The sequence below is a fragment of the Ranitomeya imitator genome, chromosome 1 (assembly GCF_032444005.1).
Source record: "Ranitomeya imitator isolate aRanImi1 chromosome 1, aRanImi1.pri, whole genome shotgun sequence".
Taxonomy (NCBI): domain Eukaryota; kingdom Metazoa; phylum Chordata; class Amphibia; order Anura; family Dendrobatidae; genus Ranitomeya; species Ranitomeya imitator.
Genome location: NC_091282.1, coordinates 501,861,488 through 501,875,345, shown reverse-complemented (window position 1 = coordinate 501,875,345; position 13,858 = coordinate 501,861,488).

The window sequence follows — 13,858 nt, the reverse complement described above, 5'->3', positions numbered from 1 at the left end:
TGTGGCCACTTCCTGTCCTGCAATTATATAAACTGCGCATGACCGCACGGCCATGCGCTAGTGTACAATTGAATACGTGTGTTTGTTGTGAGTGCAAGTCGTTCATTAAATACCCCTACCCTATTGTATGACTGTTCGCGTATGGTGTATGGCTGCTATCTAGCGCCCGACAAATCACTCAAAGTGTCACACACGTATCAGCGTCTATTGCTGTGACCGCCAGTGCGGCGCCACGCGCCAGTAGTGCGCTTCCTGACCCACGTCTGGGTGCTTAGTGGTGCCTGCCAGCACGGCACAGTTCGCACTTCGGTGCTCTAATTAAGAGTGGCCTAATACACCCTGTTGCGGTGTTGTGTCAGCAAGTGGTCTAATCGGACTTCTATCCTAGTTGGGGTTAAGTTCGCTGACTGCTTGCTCGCCTTCTATGTGCGGTACCGCGATCCTGTGACGCAACAGGATCGCTTCCTTCACGTTGGGTGAAGTTTAACCCACGCGAGTATACTTATGAGTACCGCCATATAGTCCATCATTACTCAGCAGCAGGTTCCATCTCTGCACGGTGGACCCCGGGCTACGAATGCACCGTACACTATCAGTCTTATTATTCGGTGCGTTCCGCTAGCCCTAACATTACACTAGCGCCAGGGTCTGGCTAGTGATGACGGACAAACAGCAATCCCTGCGGTATATACAGCAGCTGGAGGGTAGGTTGGCGGCTCTCGAGAGCGCAACCCCAGCTGTGGATGTTACCGCAGTTGCTGTACAGGCTGCCAGCGTGGCTGCAGCAACTTTGTCCATTGCCACCCCTGTTCCGACATTTTCTCGCCTCCCGCTGCCAGAAAAATTTTCTGGTAATAGCAAATTTTGTAGGGGATTCGTGAGTCAGTGCTCTATTCATCTCGAGCTTTTGGCTGCACATTTCCCCACAGAGCGGGCTAAGGTGGGATTTATTGTGTCTCTATTGTCGGACAGGGCGTTGGAATGGGCTACGCCGCTGTGGGAGCGTGGCGATCATGTGGTGCAGAGTGCTCCTCTGTTTTTGAGCACTTTAAAACAGGTCTTTTTAGGACCTCAAGTCACCCATGACACTGCGCTCCAACTGCTGGCATTAACTCAGGGTGAGTCCTTGGTCAGTCATTTTGCCGTCCAAATCCGCACTTTAGCATCTGAGCTGGAATGGTCGGATAAAGCTCTTATCCCCATATTTTGGAGGGGCTTGGCTGACCATGTAAAGGACGCTCTGGCCACTAGGGAGATTCCTGCCACACTGGAGGAGTTAATAACAGTCTCCACTTGAATTGACCTCCGTTTTAATGAGCGGAGGTTAGAGCGAGCCCAGTGTAGGCAGAGGTTTCGGCTGGCTCCTACTTTCGCCAAACCTCTGGAATCTACGGTCCTGGTTCCTGAGTCACATGAGGCCAGGGAAGTGTCACAAGCGGGACCTAAGTCCCGGACCGCTTGTGCACTCAGGGTCTGTCATGTTTGCCAGCAGTCTGGACATTTAGCCACCAGATGTCCTCAGCGGTCGAGGAAACGTCAGCGTCTAGTGGTCGTAGGTGGAGGTACACTAGACACGGCGACGTTTGCCTCTAAATTGTCCTTTAAGGGGACAATTACTTTAGGCTCATTCTCCCACTCGGTAGAGCTCTGCGTGGATTCTGGGGCGGAGGGCAATTTTATGTCTTCTGCCTTCGCCCAACGCCACGCAATACCTCTGGTTATGCTAGCTCAACCTGTAACAGTACGAGTGGTGAATGGGTCGACTCTGCCCTCACAGATAACTCACCAGACCATCCCTTTTACTCTGTCCATGTCGCCATCTCATCAGGAGATTATTTCTCTGCTCGTCATTCCAGAGGGAATTGATGAAGTCCTGTTGGGAATACCTTGGCTACGGTACCACTCTCCTCATATCGAGTGGTCCTCAGGCAGAATTCTGGGATGGGGTGAATCTTGTGGGGGTAGGTGTCAGAGGGAGTGCGTTCAGGTAGCTACAACTGAGGTACCTGCAGATCTTTCCTCTCTCCCCAAGCAGTATTGGTCGTATGCAGACGTATTCTCCAAAAAGGCGGCGGAGACCCTTCCGCCCCATCGCCCCTATGACTGTCCTATTGACCTCTTGCCTGGTGCTGAGCCTCCCCGGGGTCGAGGCTATCCGCTATCTCTCCCGGAGATGGAGGCAATGTCACAGTACATCCAGGAGGTTCATCAGGAAGTCAGTGTCACCTGCTGGGGCAGGGTTCTTCTTCGTGCAGAAGAAGAGTGGGGAATTGCGTCCATGCATAGACTACAGGGGTCTTAACGCCATCACCGTTAAGAATAAATACCCTTTGCCTTTGATATCTGAACTGTTTGATAGGCTTCGGGGAGCAAGGGTATTTACTAAATTAGATCTGCGGGGTGCTTACAACCTGATTCGCATCCGTGAGGGGGACGAATGGAAGACGGCTTTTAACACCAGGGATGGGCACTATGAATATCTGGTGATGCCCTTTGGGCTCTGTAATGCCCCAGCCGTTTTCCAAGACTTTGTGAACGATATCTTCCGGGATATGCTTTCCACCTCGGTCGTAGTCTATCTGGATGATATTCTCATCTACTCTCCAGATATTGACTCCCACCGGAGAGATGTTTGCAAAGTCTTCGACCTCCTACGGGCAAACTCCCTCTATGCCAAGTTGGAGAAGTGTATGTTTGAGCAGGAGTCCTTACCTTTCCTAGGCTACATCATCTCAGCCCAGGGATTGGCTATGGATCCTGCCAAACTACAGGCTGTGATGGACTGGCAGGAACCCCATTCTCTTAAAGCGGTGCAGCGCTTTATGGGGTTCATCAATTATTATCGCCAGTTCATCCTGCATTTCTCAACTTTGGTAGCTCCCTTGGTTGCCCTCACCAAGAAGGGGGCGAATCCCAAATTGTGGTCTGAGGAGGTCTCCAAGGCTTTTATCTCTATAAAGTCACACTTCGCTAGCGCTCCCATTCTTCATCGCCCCGATGTTGATAAGCCATTTATCATGGAGGTGGATGCCTCTTCTGTTGGTGCTGGAGCAGTCCTCTTCCAAAAGGATGCTCAAGGTCGGAAGCATCCTTGCTTCTTTTTCTCCAAGACCTTCGCACCAGCAGAGATGAATTATTCCATCGGGGACAGGGAGTTGCTAGCCATGAAGTTGGCTTTCTCGGAGTGGAGACATCTCTTGGAGGGAGCACATTTTCCCTTCCAAGTCTTCACAGATCACAAAAATTTGGTGTATCTGCAGACAGCTCAGCGGTTGAATTCTCGCCAGGCCAGATGGTCCTTGTTCTTCTCCCGGTTTCATTTCACCCTCCATTTCCTTTCTGGGGAGAAGAACATTCGGGCCGACGCTCTCTCTCGCTCCGTTGTGTCATCTGCGGAGGAGGAGGAGGAGCCTCGGCTTATTGTCCCCACCGAGAGTTTGAGAACCGTGGCCCCGGTTTCGCTGGAGTCTGTGCCCCCGGGCAAGACTTTTGTTCCATCTAGTTTGCGACCGGAGGTTCTCTCTTGGGCGCACTCGTCCAGGGTGGGTGGACATTTTGGTACTAAAAGGACATCAGAGTTACTGGCGAGGACATACTGGTGGCCGCATATGGCTCGTGATGTCGCGGAGTACGTTCGGGCGTGTGTCTCTTGCGCCAGGAACAAGACTCCTCGGCAACGGCCAGCTGGTTTGCTATATCCTCTGCCCGTGGCTGACAGGCCCTGGGAGATGGTCGGGATGGACTTTGTGGTTGGCTTACCCAAGTCTCGTAATTGCACTATTATCTGGGTGATCACCGATCATTTTTCCAAAATGGTGCATTTGGTGCCTCTTCCACGGCTACCATCTGCACGGGTGTTGGCTGTCTTGTTTATCAAGCATATCTTTCTCTTACACGGTATGCCAGACAAAATTGTTAGTGACCGGGGTCCCCAGTTTGCGTCTCGATTCTGGAGGGAGCTATGTCGTCTACTCAGTATTGAGTTAAATCTCTCTTCGGCATATCATCCCGAGACGAATGGGTTGGTAGAAAGGGCCAACCAGACCTTGGTCACATATCTGCGACATTTTGTTTCTGCCAGACAGGATGACTGGGCATCCTTGCTACCGTGGGCAGAGTTTGCACTTAACAATGCCGTAGCCGACTCCACTGGTCAGACTCCATTCCTCTTAAATTACGGCCAGCATCCGCGTGTTCCTGTGCCCATGCCTGTGTCTTCCGCTGATCCCAGGGTGGCAGACTGGGCTGTGGAGGCACGGGACATTTGGGATCGCACGCAGGATGCCATTCGGGCCTCCAAGGAGAGAATGAGGTCCTCCACCGATGTTCATCGGCGCCCCGCTCCGACTTTTGCCCCTGGCGACTTGGTGTGGCTCTCCGCCCGTAACATCAGGCTGCGAGTTGAGTCTACTAAGTTTGCTCCTCGCTACTTGGGTCCCTTCAAGGTTCTCGAACAGGTTAATCCTGTGGTCTACCGCCTGGCTCTTCCTCCACGCTTGGGTATCACCGACACCTTTCATGTGTCCCTCTTGAAACCCGTATACATGTCCCGGTTTTCCGAGTCATCTGCCGGGACATCGGGTTCGTCTACGGACGGTTACGAGGTGAACGCTATTTTGGGGTGCAAGGTGGTACGCGGCAAAAAGTTTCATTTGGTGGATTGGAAGGGTTATGGTCCAGAGGACAGGTCTTGGGAGCCTGCTGAAAACATTCGGGCCCCACAGCTCATTGCTGCCTTCGAGCGTAGCGAGGCCCAAGGAGGGGGGGGCTCTAGGAGGGGGGGTAATGTTAGGAGTCGAGTTTCCTCTGCTGCACAGGGGGAATCTCGATCCGTCTCCGCTGCGGTCTCCCATTCTCCTCCAGCCGCAGTGGAGTCTGCTCAGCAGGGACGTCGCTCCCAGTGTCTTGCTCGCTCTCACTCTGTACAGAGAGTTACTGCTGCTTCTTCAGCTCCTGCCATTAAAGTCAGTGCTGGTCAGCGGCGAGCGGACTTCCCTGGGACTAAGTCCTTGTTTGCACACACTGAGCATGCCCAGAGCAAGATCTCCCGTTGGAGATCGAGGGTCATGTGCTCTGGCTCTGCAGCGCATTCCATTGGTCCTCTTGGCAGGCCCTGGAAGGGCAAAGTTTCTGTGGCCACTTCCTGTCCTGCAAATATATAAACTGCGCATGACCGCACGGCCATGCGCTAGTGTACAATTGAATACGTGTGTTTGTTGTGAGTGCAAGTCGTTCATTAAATACCCCTACCCTATTGTATGACTGTTCGCGTATGGTGTATGGCTGCTATCTAGCGCCCGACAAATCACTCAACGTGTCACACACGTATCAGCGTCTATTGCTGTGACCGCCAGTGCGGCGCCACGCGCCAGTAGTGCGCTTCCTGACCCACGTCTGGGTGCTTAGTGGTGCCTGCCAGCACGGCACAGTTTGCACTTCGGTGCTCTAATTAAGAGTTGCCTAATACACCCTGTTGCGGTGTTGTGTCAGCAAGTGGTCTAATCGGACTTCTATCCTAGTTGGGGTTGAGTTCGCTGACTACTTGCTCGCCTTCTATGTGCGGTACCGCGATCCTGTGACGCAACAGGATCGCTTCCTTCACGTTGGGTGAAGTTTAACCCACGCGAGTATACTTATGAGTACCGCCATATAGTCCGTCATTACTCAGCAGCAGGTTCCATCTCTGCACGGTGGACCCCGGGCTACGAATGCACCGTACACTATCAGTCTTATTATTCGGTGCGTTCCGCTAGCCCTAACAATATGTTAGCTAATTAATTAATTTAGAGGTAAGAGTGAAAATTGCAAAATTTAATTTTATTTTATAAAGAAATAGTGACATGTATCATTAACCCCTTAATGACCTATGAAGTGTATATACATCATAGGTCACCTTCAACTGTTTAATGCCGGCTCCGGTGCTGAGCCCACCCCTTTTCCGTTACATGACAGTTGATCTGATCAGCTGTCTTGTGCCCCCAACAGCCGCGAGTGGAATTGCAATCCACCTGCAGCTGTTAACTAGTTAAATGCCGCTGTCAATCTCTGACAGCTGCATTTAACTCGTGCAAACCAAATGCGCGTCCTACCTCCATCCATAGATGCCCCTGTCATATGATCGCAGGGTGCCCATGAGTTCATATGACAACCCCGGGATCTGTAGAATACCCCTGTGGTTGTCATTGCCAAACTGCTATGAGTGCTGCCTGGTTGTCAGCACTCATAGCAGAGAAGCATTTTGGCTACACATTGCAGGGCTGCAGATGATCACAGCTTCTAGACTGTCATGGAGACTTGAAGCAAGCAAAAAGTAAAAAAAAAGTTAGTATAAAAAATGGGGTATGCACTACAATTAAATAATACAGGTAGAAGCCTACCTGTGCTTCTATATGTCCAAGATCTGACATGCTCCCTGGGTTGAGAATTACCTAAACATGTTTGGCATCTGCAAAGTCGTAATGACCTGGGGAACCATAATGGTGTGTCCGCTTTAGCATTTAGTGAATATGGTAAAAAATAAAAACAATTGTAGAATAGCACTTTTTTGTAATGTCACCGCACTTAGAAATTATTTCCAATTTTCCAGTACACTATATGGTAAAAGCTATGGGGTTGTTCAAAAGCAAAACTCGTCCAGCAAAAAATAAGTCCTCACATGGCCATATTGACTGAAAAATAAAAAGGTTATGGCTCTGGGAAGAAGGGGAGCAAAAAACAGAAATGCAAAAATGGGAATACCCCTGGTCGTTTAGGGGTTAAAATAAAATGGCCTCAAATTTTTAAGAATATGTTTACTATGAAAACTTCTTTTAAATAATAGTTAATTTTCTAATGACACATTACTTTTAAGTGGTTTAGAAGTAGAAACCACTTTTATTGAATACTAGCTGAAGAGCCCGGCGTTGCCTGGTCATAGTAAATATCTGTGGTTAGTTATAGCACCTCACTTCTCTTATTTTCCCATCACGCCTCTCATTTTCCTCCTCACATCTTTCATTTTCCCCCTCACATCTCTCATTTTCTCCTTCACACCTCTCATTTCCCCCCCTCACTCCTCTTATTTTCCCCCTCACTCCTCTCATTCCCCCCTAACACTTGTGATTTCGACCTCACATCTGTCATTTTCCGATCACTCCACTATTTTCCCTCACTCCTCTCATTTTGCACTCACACCTTTTCATTTTCACCTCACACCTCTCATTTTCATCTCACACCTCTCATTTTCCCCTCAGTATATATATGTTTGTCATCTCCCTTATATATAGTATACACCTGTATGTCATCTCTCTCATATACTTAAACAGTGATGTCCCACAATACTAATTTTGGCACTTCAAAGCAATTAAACAACAAATGGGAAACTCAGTACGAATTAACCCCTGAGCCCAAAGAAGAGAACCAAAGGATGCCGAAATATGTCTTATTTTATTGAAAAAATTAAAAGAAAAAAAGGTTTGGTACATACAATACAAAGAATACCCAGAGGAGATCAGAATACCATCCACAGCCATATAACAGGAATATGTACCTGAGAACACAGCGAAAAAATAGAAGCAAAGTGCTTATTAGAGTTAGCTCAAGCTATTATATGGTAAGGCATTGTCAAATATGCCAAGTATAAGAGGTGAAAATTAGCTATTCAATAGTGCCCTGGCTGGGCATACGCCATAAGCCGTCCTCATATAAAACATCTATATATATAATTGCCTAAGGGTTTTTCCGTCTGTCTGTCAGGCTGTCTGTCTGTCTGTCCTGGAAATCCCGGCTCTCTGATTGGTCGAGGCCACCAGGCCTCGACCAATCAGAGACCGGCATAGCATCGACGTAGAAATCCCGCGTCTCTGATTGGTCGAGGCCGCCAGTCTGATTGACACTTCTGTATTGATCAGTCCTCCTGATACCTCTATATTGATCAGTCCTCCTGACACTTCTATATTGATCAGTCCTCCTGACACTTCTATATTGATCATTCCTCCTGACACCTCTGTATTGATCAGTCCTCCTGACTCTTCTATATTGATCAGTCCTCCTGACACTTCTATATTGATCAGTCCTCCTGACACCTCTATATTGATCAGTCCTCCTGACTCTTCTATATTGATCAGTCCTCCTGACACCTCTATATTGATCAGTCCTCCTGACACTTCTATATTGATCAGTCCTCCTGACACTTCTATATTGATCAGTCCTCCTGACACTTCTATATTGATCAGTCCTCCTGACATTCTATATTGATCAGTCCTCCTGACACTTCTATATTGATCAGTCCTCCTGACACCTCTATATTGATAAATCCTCCTGACACTTCTATATTGATCAGTCCTCCTGACACCTCTTTATTGATAAATCCTCCTGACACTTCTGTATTGATCAGTCCTCCTGATACCTCTATATTGATAAATCCTCCTGACACTTCTATATTGATCAGTCCTCCTGACACTTCTATATTGATCAGTCCTCCTGACACTTCTATATTGATCAGTCCTCCTGACATTCTATATTGATCAGTCCTCCTGACACTTCTATATTGATCAGTCCTCCTGACACTTCTATATTGATCAGTCCTCCTGACACTTCAATATTGATCAGTCCTCCTGACACTTCTATATTGATCAGTCCTCCTGACATTCTATATTGATCAGTCCTCCTGACACTTCAATATTGATCAGTCCTCCTGACACCTCTATATTGATCAGTCCTCCTGACATTCTATATTGATCAGTCCTCCTGACACTTCAATATTGATCAGTCCTCCTGACACTTCTATATTGATCAGTCCTCCTGACACTTCTATATTGATCAGTCCTCCTGACACTTCTATATTGATCAGTCCTCCTGACAAGCCGTCCTCATATAAAACATCTATATATATAATTGCCTAAGGGTTTTTCCGTCTGTCTGTCTTTCTGTCTGTCTGTCTGTCTGTCTGTCTTTCTGTCTGTCTGTCTGTCCTGGAAATCCCATGTCTCTGATTGGTCGAGGCCACCAGGCCTCGACCAATCAGCAACGGGCATAGCATCGACGTAGAAATCCCGCGCCTCTGATTGGTCGAGGCCGCCAGGCCTCGACCAATCAGAGACGGGCACAGCGACGATGATGTCATAAAGGACATAGAAATCCCACGTTTCTGATTCAGCGACGGGCACAGTATCGATGTAGATGTCATAATGGTTGCCATGGCAATGATGATGTCATAAAGGTTGCCTCAACCAATCAGCGACGGGCACAATCTGCCGCGAATTCTGGAATCATCATTGTCCATATACTACGGGGACATGCATATTCTAGAATACTCGATGCGTTAGAATCGGGCCACAATCTAGTGAATCATAAATGACATTACCTCAAAGCTGTAGATCCCTAATGTGTTTAGGTGATAAATCAGATGGTGCAGGGTGATCCGGTTCTCCCCTCTCACCACAATGTGCGTTTCGCCCTTAGCTTCTCCTGTATATAGTATATACCTGTATGTCATCTCCCCTGCATATAGTATATACCTGTATGTCATCTCTTCTGTATCTATATATATAATTGCCTAAGGGTTTTTCCGTCTGTCTGTCTTTCTGTATGTCTGTCTGTCCTGTAAATCCCGCATCTCTGATTGGTCGAGGCCGCCAGGCCTCGACCAATCAGAGACCGGCACAGCATCGACGTAGAAATCCCGCGTCTCTGATTGGTCGAGGCCGCCAGGCCTCGACCAATCAGCAACGGGCACAGCGACGATGATGTCATAAAGGACGTAGACATACCGCGTCTCTGATTCAGCGACGGGCACAGTATCGACGTAGATGTCATAATGGTTGCCATGGCGACGATGATGTCATAAAGGTTGCCTCGACCAATCAGCGAAGGGCACAGTCTGCCGCGAATTCTGGAATCATTATTGTCCATATACTACGGGGACATGCATATTCTAGAATACCCGATGCGTTAGAATCGGGCCACAATCTATTATAGTATATACCTGTATGTCATCTCCTCCTATATATAGTATATACCTGTATGTCATCTCCTGTATATAGTATATACCTGTATGTCATCTCCCCTGTATATAGCATATACCTGCTCTATGTCATCTCCTCCTCTCTATACCTATGTGTCATCTCCTCTTTTATATAGTATTTACCTGTATGTCATCTCCTCCTGTATATAGTATATACCTGTGTGTCATCTCCTCCTGTATATAGTATATACCTGTATGTCATCTCCTATATATAGTATATACCTGTATGTCATCTTCTCCTGTATATAGTATACACCTGTGCATCATTTCCTCCTGTATATAGTAGATACGTGTGTCATCTCCTCCTGTATATAGTATATACCTGTAAGTCATCTCCTCCTGTATATAGTATGTACCTGTATGTCATCTTCTCCTGTATTAGACCTCGTTCACACGTTATTTGGTCAGTATTTTTACCTCAGTATTTGTAAGCTAAATTGGCAGCCTGATAAATCCCCAGCCAACAGGAAGCCCTCCTCCCGGCAGTATATATTAGCTCACACATACACATAATAGACAGGTCATGTGACTGACAGCTGCCGTATTTCCTATATGGTACATTTGTTGCTCTTGCAGTTTGTCTGCTTATTAATCAGATTTTTATTTTTGAAGGATAATACCAGACTTATGTGTGTTTTAGGGCAAGTTTCATGCGTCAAGTTGGGTGTGTTGAGTTGCGTGTGGCGACATGCATGTAGCGACTTTTGTGAGATGGTTTTGTGTGGCGACATGCGTGTAGCAACTTTTTGTGTGTCGAGTGGCATGTGACAGGTTAGTGTAGCAAGTTGCGTGCAGCAAGTTTTGCGCTTGGCGAGTTTTGCGCATGGCGAGTTTTATGTGTGGTGCATTTTGAGTATGTGCAAGTTTTGTGTGAGGCAACTATTGCATGTGTTGCAACTTTTGTGCATGTGGCGATTTTTCCGAGTGTGCATGTTTTGCATGTGGCGAGTTTTCCATGAGGTGAGTTTTGCACATGTGGCTAGCTTTGCGTGAGCCTAGTTTTGCATGTGGCGAATTTTGTGCGTGGCGAGTTTTGAGCGGTGACTTTTGTATTTCGACTTTTATGTGGCGAGGTTGGTGTATGTGTGGTGAAATGTGTGTTGAGGGTGATATGTGTTCAAGCACGTGGTAGTGTGTGGCGCATTTTGTGTGTGTGTGTTCATATCCCCATGTGTGGGGAGTATCCCATGTCGGGGCCCCACCTTAGCAACTGTATGGTATATACTCTTTGGCGCCATCACTCTCACTCTTTAAGTCCCCCTAGTTCACATCTGGCAGCTGCCAATTTGCCTCCAGCACTTTTCCTTTCACTCTTTCCCCATTATGTAGATAGGGGCAAAATTGTTTGGTGAATTGGAAAGTGCGGGGTTAAAATTTTGCCTCACAACATAGCCTATGACGCTCTCGGGCTCCAGACGTGTGATTGTGCAAAATTTTGTGGCTGTACCTGTGACGGTGCAGATGCCAATCCCGGACATACATACACACACACACACATACACACACACATTCAGCTTTATATATTAGATTTGTATTATATGTATTTTTTTAATCAAGGTACCTTTTGTATTTTGCAAACTAACTATTGTATTAAAGGGTTAAGAAAAAAACATGGATCTATATTTGAAAGAGACTCATAGAAAATAAAAACATTTGCAACACTTCACATAAAAAGTGATTGTGACTTACATGGTATGAGAATCATTACTTGCTAATTCTTTTGTTGGCAGCAGCAGACTGACAATAATTGTAGCCGCTGCCACACCCACATCACAAGAATGATGGTTACCACATAATACACATCAGTTTGCCATAATTAAAATGGAAGACGTTCACTTTTTATGTTCTGAGTGTTCATTCATTGGAATTTCATGGCAAGTGCCAAGAATAACTGCTGCTTGCGCGTTGTAGTAGACTACAAGAGTATTGCCACATTTTCTGAAATTACAGTAACAATCCTGTAAAAACAGACGGTTTATATTGTACAGTGGCAGCGGCAGACAGAAAGGCACATGTTTATAATAAGAAATCAATTTTATATTACGTTGAGACAATCTACCATAATACTGTACATAAAATTAGAATTCCCTGCATCTTTCTTTAAAACTTCCCATTCCATTTGGATGTGGAGGGGGACAAGCTGTTTGCATCAGTACAGATAAAGATTGAGGCTGACACTCATTGTGATGTTAACTTCATTATTTTTTTTAGGCAAGATTACAATAAAAGGTAACATCTGCAGAACATATCAAAACCATGTAGGGACACACAAATAAACATTAATTAAATAAACACATATAAAATTAACCACAATATGTGTTAAATTTGCCAAATGCCAGAATAATGAGAGAGAGAGTATGTTTCAAAGCATTTTTATTACTTACTGCATTGCCTCATACCGTGAAAGGGTCCCGGAGGTGGGTCCTTCCCTCCTAATCAGACACAGCACAGCCATCACTCCGGACCTGTGCGTGCCGGGCGCCGCCTCCTCTTGCAGCATTATCGTCTCCGGCGCCTGCGCATTAGGTTTTTTTTCTGGGCGTGCGCAGTTGCGCTGCCCTTCGTACTTACAGCGCAGGCGCCGGGGACGATAATGCAGCAAGAGGAGGTGGCACTCGGCGCGCACGGGTCCGGAGTGATGGCTGTGCTGTGTCTGATTAAGAGGGAAAGACCCACCTCCGGGACCCTTTCACGGTATAAGGGGGCACATTTTATAAACGTTTATTTCAGCGTGTGCAGGCATCATAACTAAAAGAGCCACCTTGTCAGAATGCAGCATTTGTGCTGCACAAGGTGGCTCTATTAGTTACAAACGCCCGAGGGGGGTGACAGGTTCCCTTTAAATTGAATGACTTGAGTCAAATGTTTGAGTTATCTTTCCGCAAGCTTCTCACAATGCAGAAAAAGGAAAAAATACCAGCTCACCTGTCGGCATGTGTTGTGGGGAAGCACGGATATCATGTAGCCATCCAGCTTCCAAAAATTTACAAATTTATTAAGAATAAAAGGCAAAGTCCAGTCCAATAAATCACATAATAGTGAGTAGCAAGCAACGCATTTCGAACAGTGGTATATTCTTTCTCACAATAGTTGGTCAGAATTTGGACCCATTCCTCCTGTCAAAACTGGTGTATCTGATCCAGGTTTGTACAGTAGGTTGCCTTGCCCGCACCTGCCTTTTCAGCTTTGCCCATAAATTTTCAATAGGATTGAGATCAAGGCTTTGTGATAGCCACTCCAAAACATTGACTTTGTTATCCTTAAGCCACTTTGTTACCATTTTGGCAGTATGCTTCAGGTCATTGTCCATTTGGAAGACCCATTACCCAGCAAGGTAGGAATACATCAGACAAATTCTAGGATCAATCTACTTTTCCTATATTGAATAGCTGCTTTTAGTTAGATGACTATTTCTGGCCATAATATTCAAATTTAAAGAGCACTGTTTTTCTTTTAAATGTATTACTAATAAAAGTGATATTTTATATATAAATATATTGTTCTAAATAGTGTTGAAGTCGGTGATACTGCAGAAAATTGCAACCTTCATATCTCGCCAGGAGGCTCTTCTCCACTACTAGCTAGCCAATACTGCAACTAGCTCTGCCAGCACTACTGTTAATAATAGTCAATACAGCAGCAACCCAAATAGATGTGATGCGCATTAGCAAATGGAGACACATCTCCAACACAAGTGTATCTAAACTATAGCCTTTCTCCATCAGATACCTTGATTTTTGTACCCATGGCCTTCTAGGTCAGCAGATTGGACCAATGTCAGCAAATGACCTACAGTAGTATGTTTACTGTTTTTTCCAGGCTCCAGTGTACTGTAGAGAGGGTATTCAGCATGGT